This window comes from Rhinopithecus roxellana, chromosome 4, assembly GCF_007565055.1.
Source record: "Rhinopithecus roxellana isolate Shanxi Qingling chromosome 4, ASM756505v1, whole genome shotgun sequence".
Classification (NCBI taxonomy): Eukaryota; Metazoa; Chordata; class Mammalia; order Primates; family Cercopithecidae; genus Rhinopithecus; species Rhinopithecus roxellana.
The window spans coordinates 13,806,623-13,818,714 of NC_044552.1; the positions used below are offsets into that span (position 1 = coordinate 13,806,623).

Below are 12,092 nucleotides of genomic sequence, written 5' to 3' on the forward strand. Positions count from 1 at the left end.
CCCATTCTTCCTTCTAAAACAGGTATAGTTGGGAAATGTGATCCTGACAATTTATGTAATATTTTGTACTCTATAAGGCACTTTTGTGGTTGGTGTTATTATTTAAGTCTCTCAAAAGCCATCATCAATAGGTAGATATCATCACAATTTATGGGCAAAACTGAACCACTTGAAAAAGTCTTACTTCCTTTCTCCTTTCCCTACAAGTCTACTGACTTGTCTGAGGGCAAATGTTTAGTGTTCAAGGTACGCTTTGAAATCAGCACTTTTTTTCCAGTCTCTCCAATTTTTCACTAACACTTCCTTCTTCTTTATTAACACTACCTTCTCACTCATGGCTGTGCAGAGACTCCCTAAATTATACTCATATCTTGAGTGCACAAAAACATTAGTTTATAATACTCATCAGGGAAACACAGATGCAAAGAATATTGTACTCATCTGTCAGTAGAGCAAAGTGGCCTCCATGTACCTCTCTGCTGTCCCTGCCTTCTTGCTAGGGTTGCCAGATAAAATACCAGAAGCTCACTTAAATTTGAGTGATTGTTTTAGTATAAATATGTTCCACGGTATATGTGGGACATACATATGTCTTGACATATATACATATGTATTGACAATTGTCAATAACTTGACAATTATTTATTGCTTATCTGAAATGTAAAGCATTGGGGTCTGTAGTACAATGGTGAGCACTCTCGACTCTGAAATTTGACTTTAACTTCCTGAATTTGTATTCGCTAACTTGGGCAGCCCCATGGGGGTATGGGCTCTGCTTACCTCTGGGCTACTCTGGACACCAGTGTCATTTCTCTTTACATCTTTCTGGGAGATCATGGGCATTGTCAAATATCATCAGAACAATGACTCTTTTTGAAATATGCCAGGAGACACTGTGGAGGAAAGAGTTTATAAACTGTAAAAGCCTTCCCAGGGCTGTGTGTCACCTCATTTCCATGGTGGCATTTTAGCTCCATAAGGCTCATTCAGAGAAGGAGGGTGATGAGGGCACCAGCTCTCAACCTGTCTTCAGTTTCAAAATCTCATTCTCACTCGTCTCAAAGTGTCCTTAAGATACTCCACAAGCAAATGCTATTGCTATGAGAAAATAGTCAAACCCTTGAATCACTGAATATCTCTGACTGCAATCTACATTCAAATAATGTTAAGTAAGAAGCAGTGTCAATGGAGAAGTTAACACGAGTAAAACTCCCTAAAAAAGAACAAAATAAATAAAAGCAGATAAAAATAGCCCAAAAGGTCAGTGATGGTCAGTAATAACTAGTTGATAAATAGGCTTAATGAGGTGACGTCTAGAATTTTATAACAGGTAAATAATGAGACATTTATACCCATAAGTTAGACAAACAGACACACACACACATACACATTTGTTCTTTGTATTATCTGGTAGCATGTTTTTTAAAAAAAATCTGGATTTAGATTATTTCTATTTTCATCTCTAGTAAATAAATACATAGCTTAAATAATATCTTGTGAAAGAAGATTTCTTCTGACTTTTCACACCGTTTAATATGAAATTACACCACAGTTAACATTTCTTTGCAGTGCTGACAAATTCGTTCTCCACAACTCTCCTCATCCAAAGTCTGAGGCCTTGCAAAGCTGAATGTGACTGGTCAGAGGTGTAGATGCACATCCCTCAAATCATTTTAGAGAGTTTGTGACCTAGAAAAATGCCCAGGGAAAATTTTTATGTACTACCAAACTGCCCAACTAAGCCTTACTAAATTCTCCCTCGCAGGTCCCCTCTCAGGTGACAGTGAGCATGGACAGGGTGCTGGAATGGAACATGACTACAAGATCAGGAGCCAGAGGGGCAGTCTGAACCCTGCTTCATTACATGCTAGTTGTGCACCCTGGAGCATGTTACCCAACCTGCCCAGGCACGGTTTCCCCATCTGTAAAGTGGGAGTGGCAGTGGGGGGAAGCAGCTGTAGCATTGGGTTGTTTTGAAGGTTAAGTTAAATGTGTTATCATTTATAAAGGGCTTGGGACAGTGTACATAGAAATTGTTATATAAGTGTTAATTAAATAAAAGATACATGTGCATATATGCACATACCTATATCTGTGTAATATATATTAAAATATATTATAAATATTTATTATTATATTATAAATATATGTAGTACCCCTAAAATATATTGAACATACCATACATTACATCTTATATTATGTCTGACATTTTCATCATAGTATATACTACATGTATACATATATATATATATATATATTTTTTTTTTTTTTTTCTTTTAATGAAGCCCAGAACCCAGTGTAACAAGGCAGTCCTGCATTCCTCAGGCATTTTTGGCTCAGTGAGCACCTTCAAGGAAGTCCTTCTCAGCACCTGGAGGACAGAGTGAGAGATAAGGAAAAATCCCCTGAGGGGCAAACCGTGCCTGAAGGTGAGGCCTGAACGCCCCACACTTTCGAAGGACGTGGCATTTGCACCAACAGGGCACTGTGCCTCCCTCACAGGCTGGTGCACCCTGATAGGTCTCAGGACGCCCCACTCAGAGTGAACACAGACTGTGTGCTGGCACTCCTCTCCTTTCCCAGCAAATGAGCAGGTTCCACAGCTTCTGCCAGGGATCTGCTCACATCAGGGGCCGCAGGCAACCCCTTCGATGCTGAAAATTCTGGAGACTCCCACAGTCTCCAGCCTGTAGGTCCTTCTGTCACTGACAGGAAGAGACTCCACTCGCTGCTCAGACACCTGTGCAGAAATGAAGTCACAGGGTCACTTACGTGAGAAAGTAGTCATGGACTGCCGCTGCTGCCTGGGGTTACTGTGCACGGTGTGTGCGCTCGTGTGTGTGTGTCATAATGGTACATTCAGTGAAGGCAATAGAAATGCACAGAAACAGAAGAGAAGCAATGATGACAGGAAGCGCCAGTAACCCAGATGAACCAAATTACTAAAATGGACTGTATCCTCTTCTTTACCTTACAGGTGTGCATGGTATGTATGTGCAGGAAATGTGTGGTGTGTGTGGTGTGGTTGTGTTTGGTGGATATGTACGCGATATGCATGGTGTGACATGTGCATGTAGTGTGTATGTGTGGTCTGTGGTGTGACATGTACCTGTGGTGTGTAAGTGTGGTGTGTGTGGTATGGTGGTATGAGTGGCGTGATGTATACGTGTGGTTTGTGTGTGTAGTGTGTGTTGTGTGCATGGTGTGATGTGTATGTGTGGTGGATATGTGTAGTGTGTCTGGCGTGCATGTGTTTCATTTGCAGGTTATTTCTTTGTTTTTGTTTTTTGAGACAGGGTCTCTCTCTCTCACCCAGGGTGGAGTACAGTGCTGCAGTCTTGGCTCACTGCAACCTCCGCCTCCTGGGTTCAAGCAATTCTCCCACCTCAGCCTCCTGAGTAGCTGGGACTACAGGCACCTGCCACCATGCCTGGCTAATATATTTTGTAGTTCTTGGTACAGACAGGGTTTCACCACATTGGCCAGAATGTTCTTGAACTACTGACCTCAAGTAATCCATCCACCTCTGCCTCCCAAAGTGCTGGGATTGGAAGTGTGAGCCACCGCGCCCAGCCTCTGCAGGTTATTTCTGTGCGTTTCTCCTCCATATGCATCTGACCTTCGCCTAGCTGAGGTTTTAGTTTGTAGAGGCATCTCCCACATTCCTCTTAAACATCTAGTGGAATCAGGAGGCTATTGCTGCATTTCCCCATCAGTTTTGGGGAGCCCCCTACTGCACGGATAAGTAGGCTTTAGAGTATTCGTCAGCATGTCTGCCATTTTCCTAATACCTGCTCAGCACAATGGCCAAGGGTTTAGTTTAAAAAGCTTTCAAAGCCTGGTGTGGTGGCTCACGCCTGTAATCCCAGTGACTCAGAGGCTAAAGCAGGAAGATTTCTTGAGGCCAGGAGTTAGAGGCCAGCCTGGGTACCAAAGTGAGACCCGCATCTCCCAAAAATAAAAAGCTTAGGTAGGGCAGGTGTGTGCCAGTAGTCCTGGCTCCCCAGCTACTTGGGAGGCTAAGGAGGGAAGATTGCTTGAGCCCAGGTGATGGAGGCTGCAGTGAGCCATGACCATGCCACTGCACTCCAGCCTGGGTAACAAAAAAAGCATCCCAATCCCCCTGCAAAAATAAAAAATAAAAATAAAAAGTATTCAGTATTCTCTCAGAGCAAACAGGATCCACAGTCACAGTTTTGCTGGGAGATAAATGAGCAGTTGCAATGCTTTGACTCTCCTGCAAAACCTGGGAATGGGTCAAACATTTCCCTACCCACTGAAAGAACAGTAGCAGGAAGTTATCTTAAAGGTAGGTGAATGGCTTTCTTTGCAAGTTGAAGAAAACCTCCTATTATCAATGATGGCAGACAGGTTAAAACGGTTTCCTCTCAAATGCTTGGATAACTTAAACAGAACTGATGAGGACAACTTTCAGTATACCCAGTTCACAAAGACTGAGTAATTCCAGCGTTTAAATTTCTCAGGTTAGAAGTGTGCTCTCAGTTGGTAGACTAAAAGGTACAGGCAATTCTGACTAATCAGTACATTTAACCAGATAAGGATGGCAAACTCCATGCCTGCTTTATAGAACTTCCATGCTTCTCTCTCTTCTCCCCTGCCTCCCCTGGAGTTAAGCACGAGCTGTCCTAAGTTGTACTCCTCCTCATCTTTCCCGTTTTTGTGTTGTTTTTGGGTTTTGGTTCTTTTTTTTTGTTGTTGTTGTTTTTGAGACGGAGTCTCACATTGTTCCCCCTGCCTGGAGTGCGGTGGTGCGATCTCGGCTCACTACAACCTCCACCTCCCAGGTTCAAGCAATTCTCCTGCCTCAGCCTTCCAAGTAGCTGGGATTACAGGCACCCACCACCATGCCCAGCTAACTTTTTTATATTTTTAGTAGAGACGGGGTTTCACTATACTGGCCAGGCTGGTCTCGAACTCCTGACCTCGTGATCCGCCCGCCTTGGCCTCCCAAAGGGCTGTGATTTCCAACGTGAGCCACTGCGCCCGGCCAGCTTCCCCTTTGTTCACAGTGCACAGCCACTGCCCCAATCTTATAACGGGACTGTGCAGCCATTCCTCTTTCGAGTGCAGCTTCAGAGATTTTCTTTGTAGGGTTTTCACTTTCTTGTCAGGGACTTGATCAGGCTAAAAAAATACATGCCGACAGCATTCGGGAAAATCCCCTGGGTCACAGCCACCTCTGCACCCATTTTCTTAGGACAGATGGTATTTTGTGACAGCTGCCAGATTTACCAAGACCTAAGTTCAGGAAAAGATTCAAGTAAAGGCAGAAAGCTTACTAGGGAGACGGATAATGTCACAGGCTTTAGTTCTCTTTTAATTTCACTGCAGATTGCTTTGATTTGCTAGCTATTTGTCCCTCCCATGTCCCATCTATTTCTATACGTATGCTCTTGAGGAAAGGTCTTTGAAAAAATTTCATCGATGGATTTTTTACTGGGGGTAATTTTCTTCATCATGTTTACTGTACATTTCTACTTTAGCTACTTGATTTGCTGTTCTTCAGATCAATCCTAGCAGTTTTTTACTTCTGGGAGTGAATCATCACTTCATCTTAATTTTGGCTTTTTTTTTTTTTCAAATGAAAAGTATTCTGAAATATCCGTCAACTATCACAATCATTTCTCATCCTGACCATTTATTCTTCTGGGAGAATCTGTAATCATAACCCTCTAATCTCAAATCATAACCATGTGACATTGCCTCCTTAAAGCCACATAGGATTAGACCCGCATGGACAACTGTTCTGAAGCACTTCTAGACATGTTGTGGTCACTGAAATCCTTTTATGAAAGTATGGGTGGAATCAATTCAATAGAAACTGAGATAAAATGAGTACCAGCAGTTGATAGTGAAGGCTGGACCTGCCATGCCATTTAGACTTGAAAACTGGGAACACTATTTGGATTCATATGTCAGCAAAGTGGGTAGGGAGAAGAAACTGGTGGGTGTGAGACAAAAGAAAGTAGAGGTGCAGGAGGTGGTCTAGGCCCTGAGATAACGTATGAGTGAAGGCACTCAGTTCTTGATGTTTTCATTCTAGTCCAGATGAGACTGCATATGTATAATTTCATTCTCATCCATGAGATTGCCCTTGAGAGCCTTAAAATAGGTCTTCCTCTCCTGTGACTGTCTTTGTACAACTGCAATTCTCAAGAACACATACTTCATGTCTAAGACCACTGGTTTCATTCTAGTATCAATTCTTTCCTTTATCATGGGTAACAGAACTCTGATTTTTAACCAGCTCACTAGGCTTTGTATATAGATTGATTTTCCTATTTTTCCCTTGTAGCTAGGAGGGATCAGGGGACTGAATTGGTAAAACAAGGATTTTTTTTTTTTCCAAAATATATAATCATAGTACAAACAGTAAACTCAGAAAATGAATGTTGCTACAATTCTATTATCTAATCCATAGATCTTATCTGGATTTTGCCAGTTATCCCAGTAATATATTTTAGGACCAGAGAAAATCCTGAAAGAGGTATTAAGTCATCTGTCTTTTTAGTCCCCTTAAGCCTGAAACAGTTGTTTCTCAGTCTTTGCTTGATTTTTATAACTTGACGTTTTTGGAGGATAGGCTAGATATTTTGTAGAATGTCCTCCCATTTGGGTTTGTTTGATGTTTCCTCACAGTGAGAATCAGGTTGGGACAGCAATAGCATAAAAGAGGTGTTGCATTCTCCCTAGCCCATTATATTTGGAGGCAGAGGATTTGATTTGTCCCATTACTGGACTTTGACCACTTGGTGAAGGAGGTGTCTGCCAGGTTTCTTCACTATATAGTTACTATGTTTCTGTTTTTATTGTTGTAGAGCTACTGTTATTAGGGGATTGTCTGTACAGCTGTTCTTTGTTGGATGACCAACAGATAATAAGGACAGGATCATGCAAAGATAATTTGCTCTATCTTCCATCATTTTGATGAACTGGCTGAGTGATCATTTCAAGACCTTGACAACTTTATTAAATAGTCCTTTTCTAACTGTGTTGACAGTAATAAAACAAGCAAGGGGCCAAAAGACCTTTGCTAAGAAGCTCTTTCTTTATACAAAATCAACTCGAAGCTAATGGTATATTCAGTGAAGGCAATAGAAATGCATAGAAACAGAAGAGAAGCAATGATGAGAGGAAGCTCCAGTAACCCAGAAGAACCAAATTATGAATATGGACTGTATCCACTTCTTTTTTTTTTTTTTTTTTATCCTTTAAGTTCTAGGGTACATGTGCATAACGTGCAGGTTTGTTACATATGTATGTTTGTGCCATGTTGGTGTGCTGCACCCATCAACTCGTCAGCACCCATCAATTCATCATTTATATCAAGTATAACTCCCCAATGCAATCCCTCCCCCCTCCCCCCTCCCCATGATAGGCCCCAGTGTGTGATGTTCCCCTTCCCGAGTCCAAGTGATCTCATTGTTCAGTTCCCACCTATGAGTGAGAACATGCGGTGTTTGGTTTTCTCTTCTCGTGACAGTTTGCAATTCCTCAAGGATCTAGAACTAGATGTACCATATGACCCAGCCATCCCACTACTGGGTATATACCCAAAGGATTATAAATTATTCTACTACAAAGACACATGCACATGTATGTTTATTGCAGCACTATTCACAATAGCAAAGACTTGGAATCAACCCAAATGTCCATCTGTGACAGACTGGATTAAGAAAACGTGGCACATATACACCATGGAATACTATGCAGCCATAAAAAAGGATGAGTTTGCGTCCTTTGTAGGGACATGGATGCAGCTGTATCCACTTCTTTACCTTACAGTGTCTTTTAACCACCAACGAGGTTCTTGATGGGGTTTCCCTGAATTACAAGTGGTTGTGGAAATACTTGAGGACTAATATCATGCCGAGTAATGCATTATTATATTTTAAACTCTGTCTCTTTCAGGTTGAACCATTTAAGGCCATGAGGTGTGAGGTCTTTTGAGGGTGAAAGAATTCATATTAATCCAGCTCCTGACTCCTAAAAAAAAAAAAAAAAAAAAAATTCACTCTTGTGACTAAAATGGGCAGAGTCCATGCAAGAAGCAGTGCCCAGAAGGTAATTTTGTTTTTAAAGTCTTTATCTCAGTTGGAATTGAGATAGACGCAAATAAGAATTATCACCCTATTTCTAATTCAGCAGAAGTAACTCTTGTGGTAAAGCTTGAGATAAAATAATGAGATCCACGCAGCAGGTTTGTTTAACAGACTTCCTCTAGCATTAAGGTGCATAGCCTTTCACAGTCTGCAGAATTTTCTGCTTATTCGATAGTTTGAAGATGATGAAAGATTAAAAGTTCAGTGAAAATGCCCAATTCGCAAATTTCATAAACCTAATGGAAGCAAGTGCAAAGTTTGCCTCAGAAACAATAGGGTGATACAATCCATGTGTCACAATAAGTGGACAAGAACTGTGATTGCAAAGTCCACTTTGTGTTAGAATAAGGTGGATTTGGAGCCATTTTAAGGATACATCTCAAAATGATGAGATACATCCTCAAATGGTGAGATTGTGGTGGATGTATCCACTACAATAACACACTTATTTCCCTGGAATGATCTTGCAAGATCAATATGGAATCTTGAACAATACCTTTCAAAAGGTATACTGAGTTAGCCAATGTGTACTTCATTTTTTACAGTCTTTTCAACATCAGAGCCATTTAAAAAAATTATTACATTCATTTCTTACAATCAATTACTGGAAGCAAAATGTGCTGAACAGTAAATGGGCAAGGATAACTATAATAATTATAAAAGACAAGAACAATGAGAGAGAACCGCTCTGATATAGACAGATAGATATACCTATATCTATATATACATATTCATTCTACAGTAATTGAACATAGATGGTGGCATGGGAATATGCCAATAGATCAGTGGAAAAGCATATTGGACAGAGCCACAGACATGTATCTGTATGGAAATTTGGTGTATGAGAAAATTGGCATTTCAAATCAGCAGAGAAAAAAGAAATATTCAACAAACTATGTTGGGACACTTGGCAATACATCTGAGGGAAAATATTAAATTTTATCTTTATTTTATTGTAACATAAATTTCAGATGCAAAATCGACAAGCTAAACAAAATTTATCAAATATTAGAATAAAACGTAAGGGGAATTTTTGTAATTGAGGAAAGCCTTTTAGAAAAAATAAGGGATTTGCAGATTTTGAGCTCATAAAGTTATTGTTTTCTCTATTAAAAAGACATAAAAAATTAAATGAACAAATCTAATTATATAAAAATATTTGCAGCAGTGGGCCATGTGGCGGGCAGCAGTGTCACCAGGAAACATGCTGAGCTGGGTCAGGAACTGCACAAGGAGGAGGAGACACTGCTCCCGTTGAAGGCAACCCTTGCACGACCTGGTGAATCACATCAAGGTTGAAACATTGGCCGTCCAATCAATGATTAGTTCTAGGAGAGGGGATGAGGTGCTGTCTTCTCCAACATCTCCAACTGCGCCTGAACAGTCACTTGTCATGTCGGTGCATATAGACAATGAAGCATCAGTCAACCAAACTACACTGGAGTGGAGCACAAAGAGTCCTGTGACGGAAGAAGAAGAGGAAGAGAAAGAAGAATCAGATTCCTAAAGGAGGGAAAAAGTCAGGGTTCCTTACACAAATTAAATTTCTAAGTCTCAGGCTCTTTCTCTCCAAGGAAATCATCTTGCCATGAGCCCTAGGGCCTGCTTGAATGGAGAGCAAGAACTAGGAGGATGTGTAGTTGCACAATTGCACCATCAATAACTCAATCTTCAGAACGTTATGACATACAGAAAATCAAAGATGCTGTGTCTTAGCATTGAGCAATATGGGTGGTGCTATGCCTGTAGTCTGGTCAAATTCAGTAACTGTTCAAAACAAAATCTCTCCTGGGATACTATTGAGAAAATCTGGCATTTGCAAAAAGGGTAGAGTTTAAATATGAGCCAGTCTTTCCAATCAACAATACCTATTTTAAGAAAACCAACTAACAGCTGTTTGCATGCCATTGAATCCTTGTGAGCAGTTAGGCCATAGTCTAGGTCAGAAAGATGACATGGGGAAGGACTGAGGGCCATCTAAGAACAAAAGCTGTTGCTACTTCTCAGAGGCATTGAGACACACTGCATGCTGTAGACTGCTTTGTGTAGCTGTTATCACATCTTGCTTGAGATGTCACTGGTAGAATGTTCTTAGAAATAAATTATAGATAAATAGCCATCATGGAGTTTGCTGGTTTCTAATAGCAAAAGAGAAAAGAAGCAGTTCTGGCCTGGCACGGTGGTTCACACCTGTAATCCCAGCACTTTGGGAGGCTGAGGTGGGTGGATCACTTGAGGTCAGGAGCTTGAGACCAACCTGGCCAACATGGTGAAACCCTGTCTCTATTAAAAATACAAAAATTAGCTGGGCATGGAGGCATGTGTCTGCAATCCCAGCTACTCAGAAGGCTGAGGCAGGAGAATCACTTGAGCCTGGGAGGTGGAGGTTGCAGTGAGCTGAGATTCTGCCAGTGCACTCCAGCCTGGGCAACAGAGTGAGACTCCATCTCAAAAAAAAAAAAAAAAAAAAAGGAAGCAGTTCCTCCTGTGATGAAAAGATACAACAGGAGAGTCTGAAATTCATTTCTGGCCCTTAGAGAAGAAGTGTGCCTGCTTGGAAGCCTGGATTTTTATATCAGACATGACAGCCACAGAATAAGAGTTGTTGATACTTTGTATATGAAGTAGAGAGTCATTTCTGCATACTGTCCCTTTTCCACTGACTATACAGTGAAATAAGTAGTTGCTTAATATTACAAAATTAATTTTCCCTGCCCAAGCCACAGTGAAAGCCAAACAAAATACAAATAATCCTCTCAAGCAGAATTTATGTAATGGTTCCCAGAGAAACATGGATACCCTTTTTTGTTAATCAGCATTTCATTAAAGTTATGTTGAGCCACTCTTAGAGAAAACAGACAAAAACGTTGCAGCATATGTAACAGTTAAGGAATTAATAACTGCAATATGTAAAGAGTAACACTAGTTAATTAGTACAAACAAATGACCAATAATGCATGGACAAAGAATAAGAAATTCACAGAAGAAACACAGGTATTAGTCAGAAGCAATGGCTCACTCCTGTAATCCCAGCACTTTGGGAGGCTGAGGCGGGCAGATCACCTGAGGCCAGGAGTTCGAGACCAGCCTGGCCAACATGGTGAAACCCCGTCTCCACAGAAAAATACAAAAATTAGCCGGGTATGGTGGTGGTCGCCTGTAATCCCAGCTACTCAGGAAACTGAGGCAGGAGAATCGCTTGAACCCGGGAGGTGGAGGTTGCAGTGAGCTGAGATCGGGCCATTGCACTCCAGCTTGGGCGGGAAGGGTGAAACTCCATCTCAAAAACAAAAGAAATAAATGATGAATTGATGGGTGCTGACGAGTTGATGGGTGCAGCACACCAACATGGCATAAGTATACATATGTAACAAACCTGCACGTTATGCACATGTACCCTAGAACTTAAAGTATAATAAAAAAAAATAAAAAAAAAAAAAAAAAAAAATGCAGTTATCTAATTAAACACATTAACATTTGCTTAGCTTCACTAGTGCTAAGGGAAATTAAAGCAATGAGATATGATTTTTACAAAAATGGATATGATTTAAAATCAGTTTTGTCTGATAGTATGTTCTGATGAAACTGTGGGGATACCAGTATTCTCATACATGCTTGTTGGTGCGTAAACCAATGTGACTATCTTCATAGGCATTTTGGCAATATCTATTAAAGTGAGAAATATGCATTCTCTATGTCCCCGCACTTTCTCTTTTCCGTATCTATCTCAGAGAAAAAAATAGCCTTATGAAGTAAATTTAAGGACATGGTGGAGTAGCTGGCACATAGTTAGAGGCAGAAGCAAACCTCTGCTTTAGGCCATAGTGTCCAAGCCTGGAAATAAAAGGGGTTTGATTATGTGATCTGTAAAGTTTTCTTTAGTTCTGAATATTGTGCATCTTTTACATAAACTTCAGTAATAAGTGGATGAAAACATTTTAAGTAATCTTCGACTATTGACAAATTCAG

The 12,092-nt window shown here is 40.7% G+C and overlaps 1 pseudogene; it reads left to right on the top strand.

Annotated features, from left to right (window-relative positions):
• Nucleotides 1-7,971: 7,971 nt before the first annotated feature.
• Nucleotides 7,972-10,197, top strand: LOC115896810 (annotated as a pseudogene).
• Nucleotides 10,198-12,092: the final 1,895 nt, after the last annotated feature.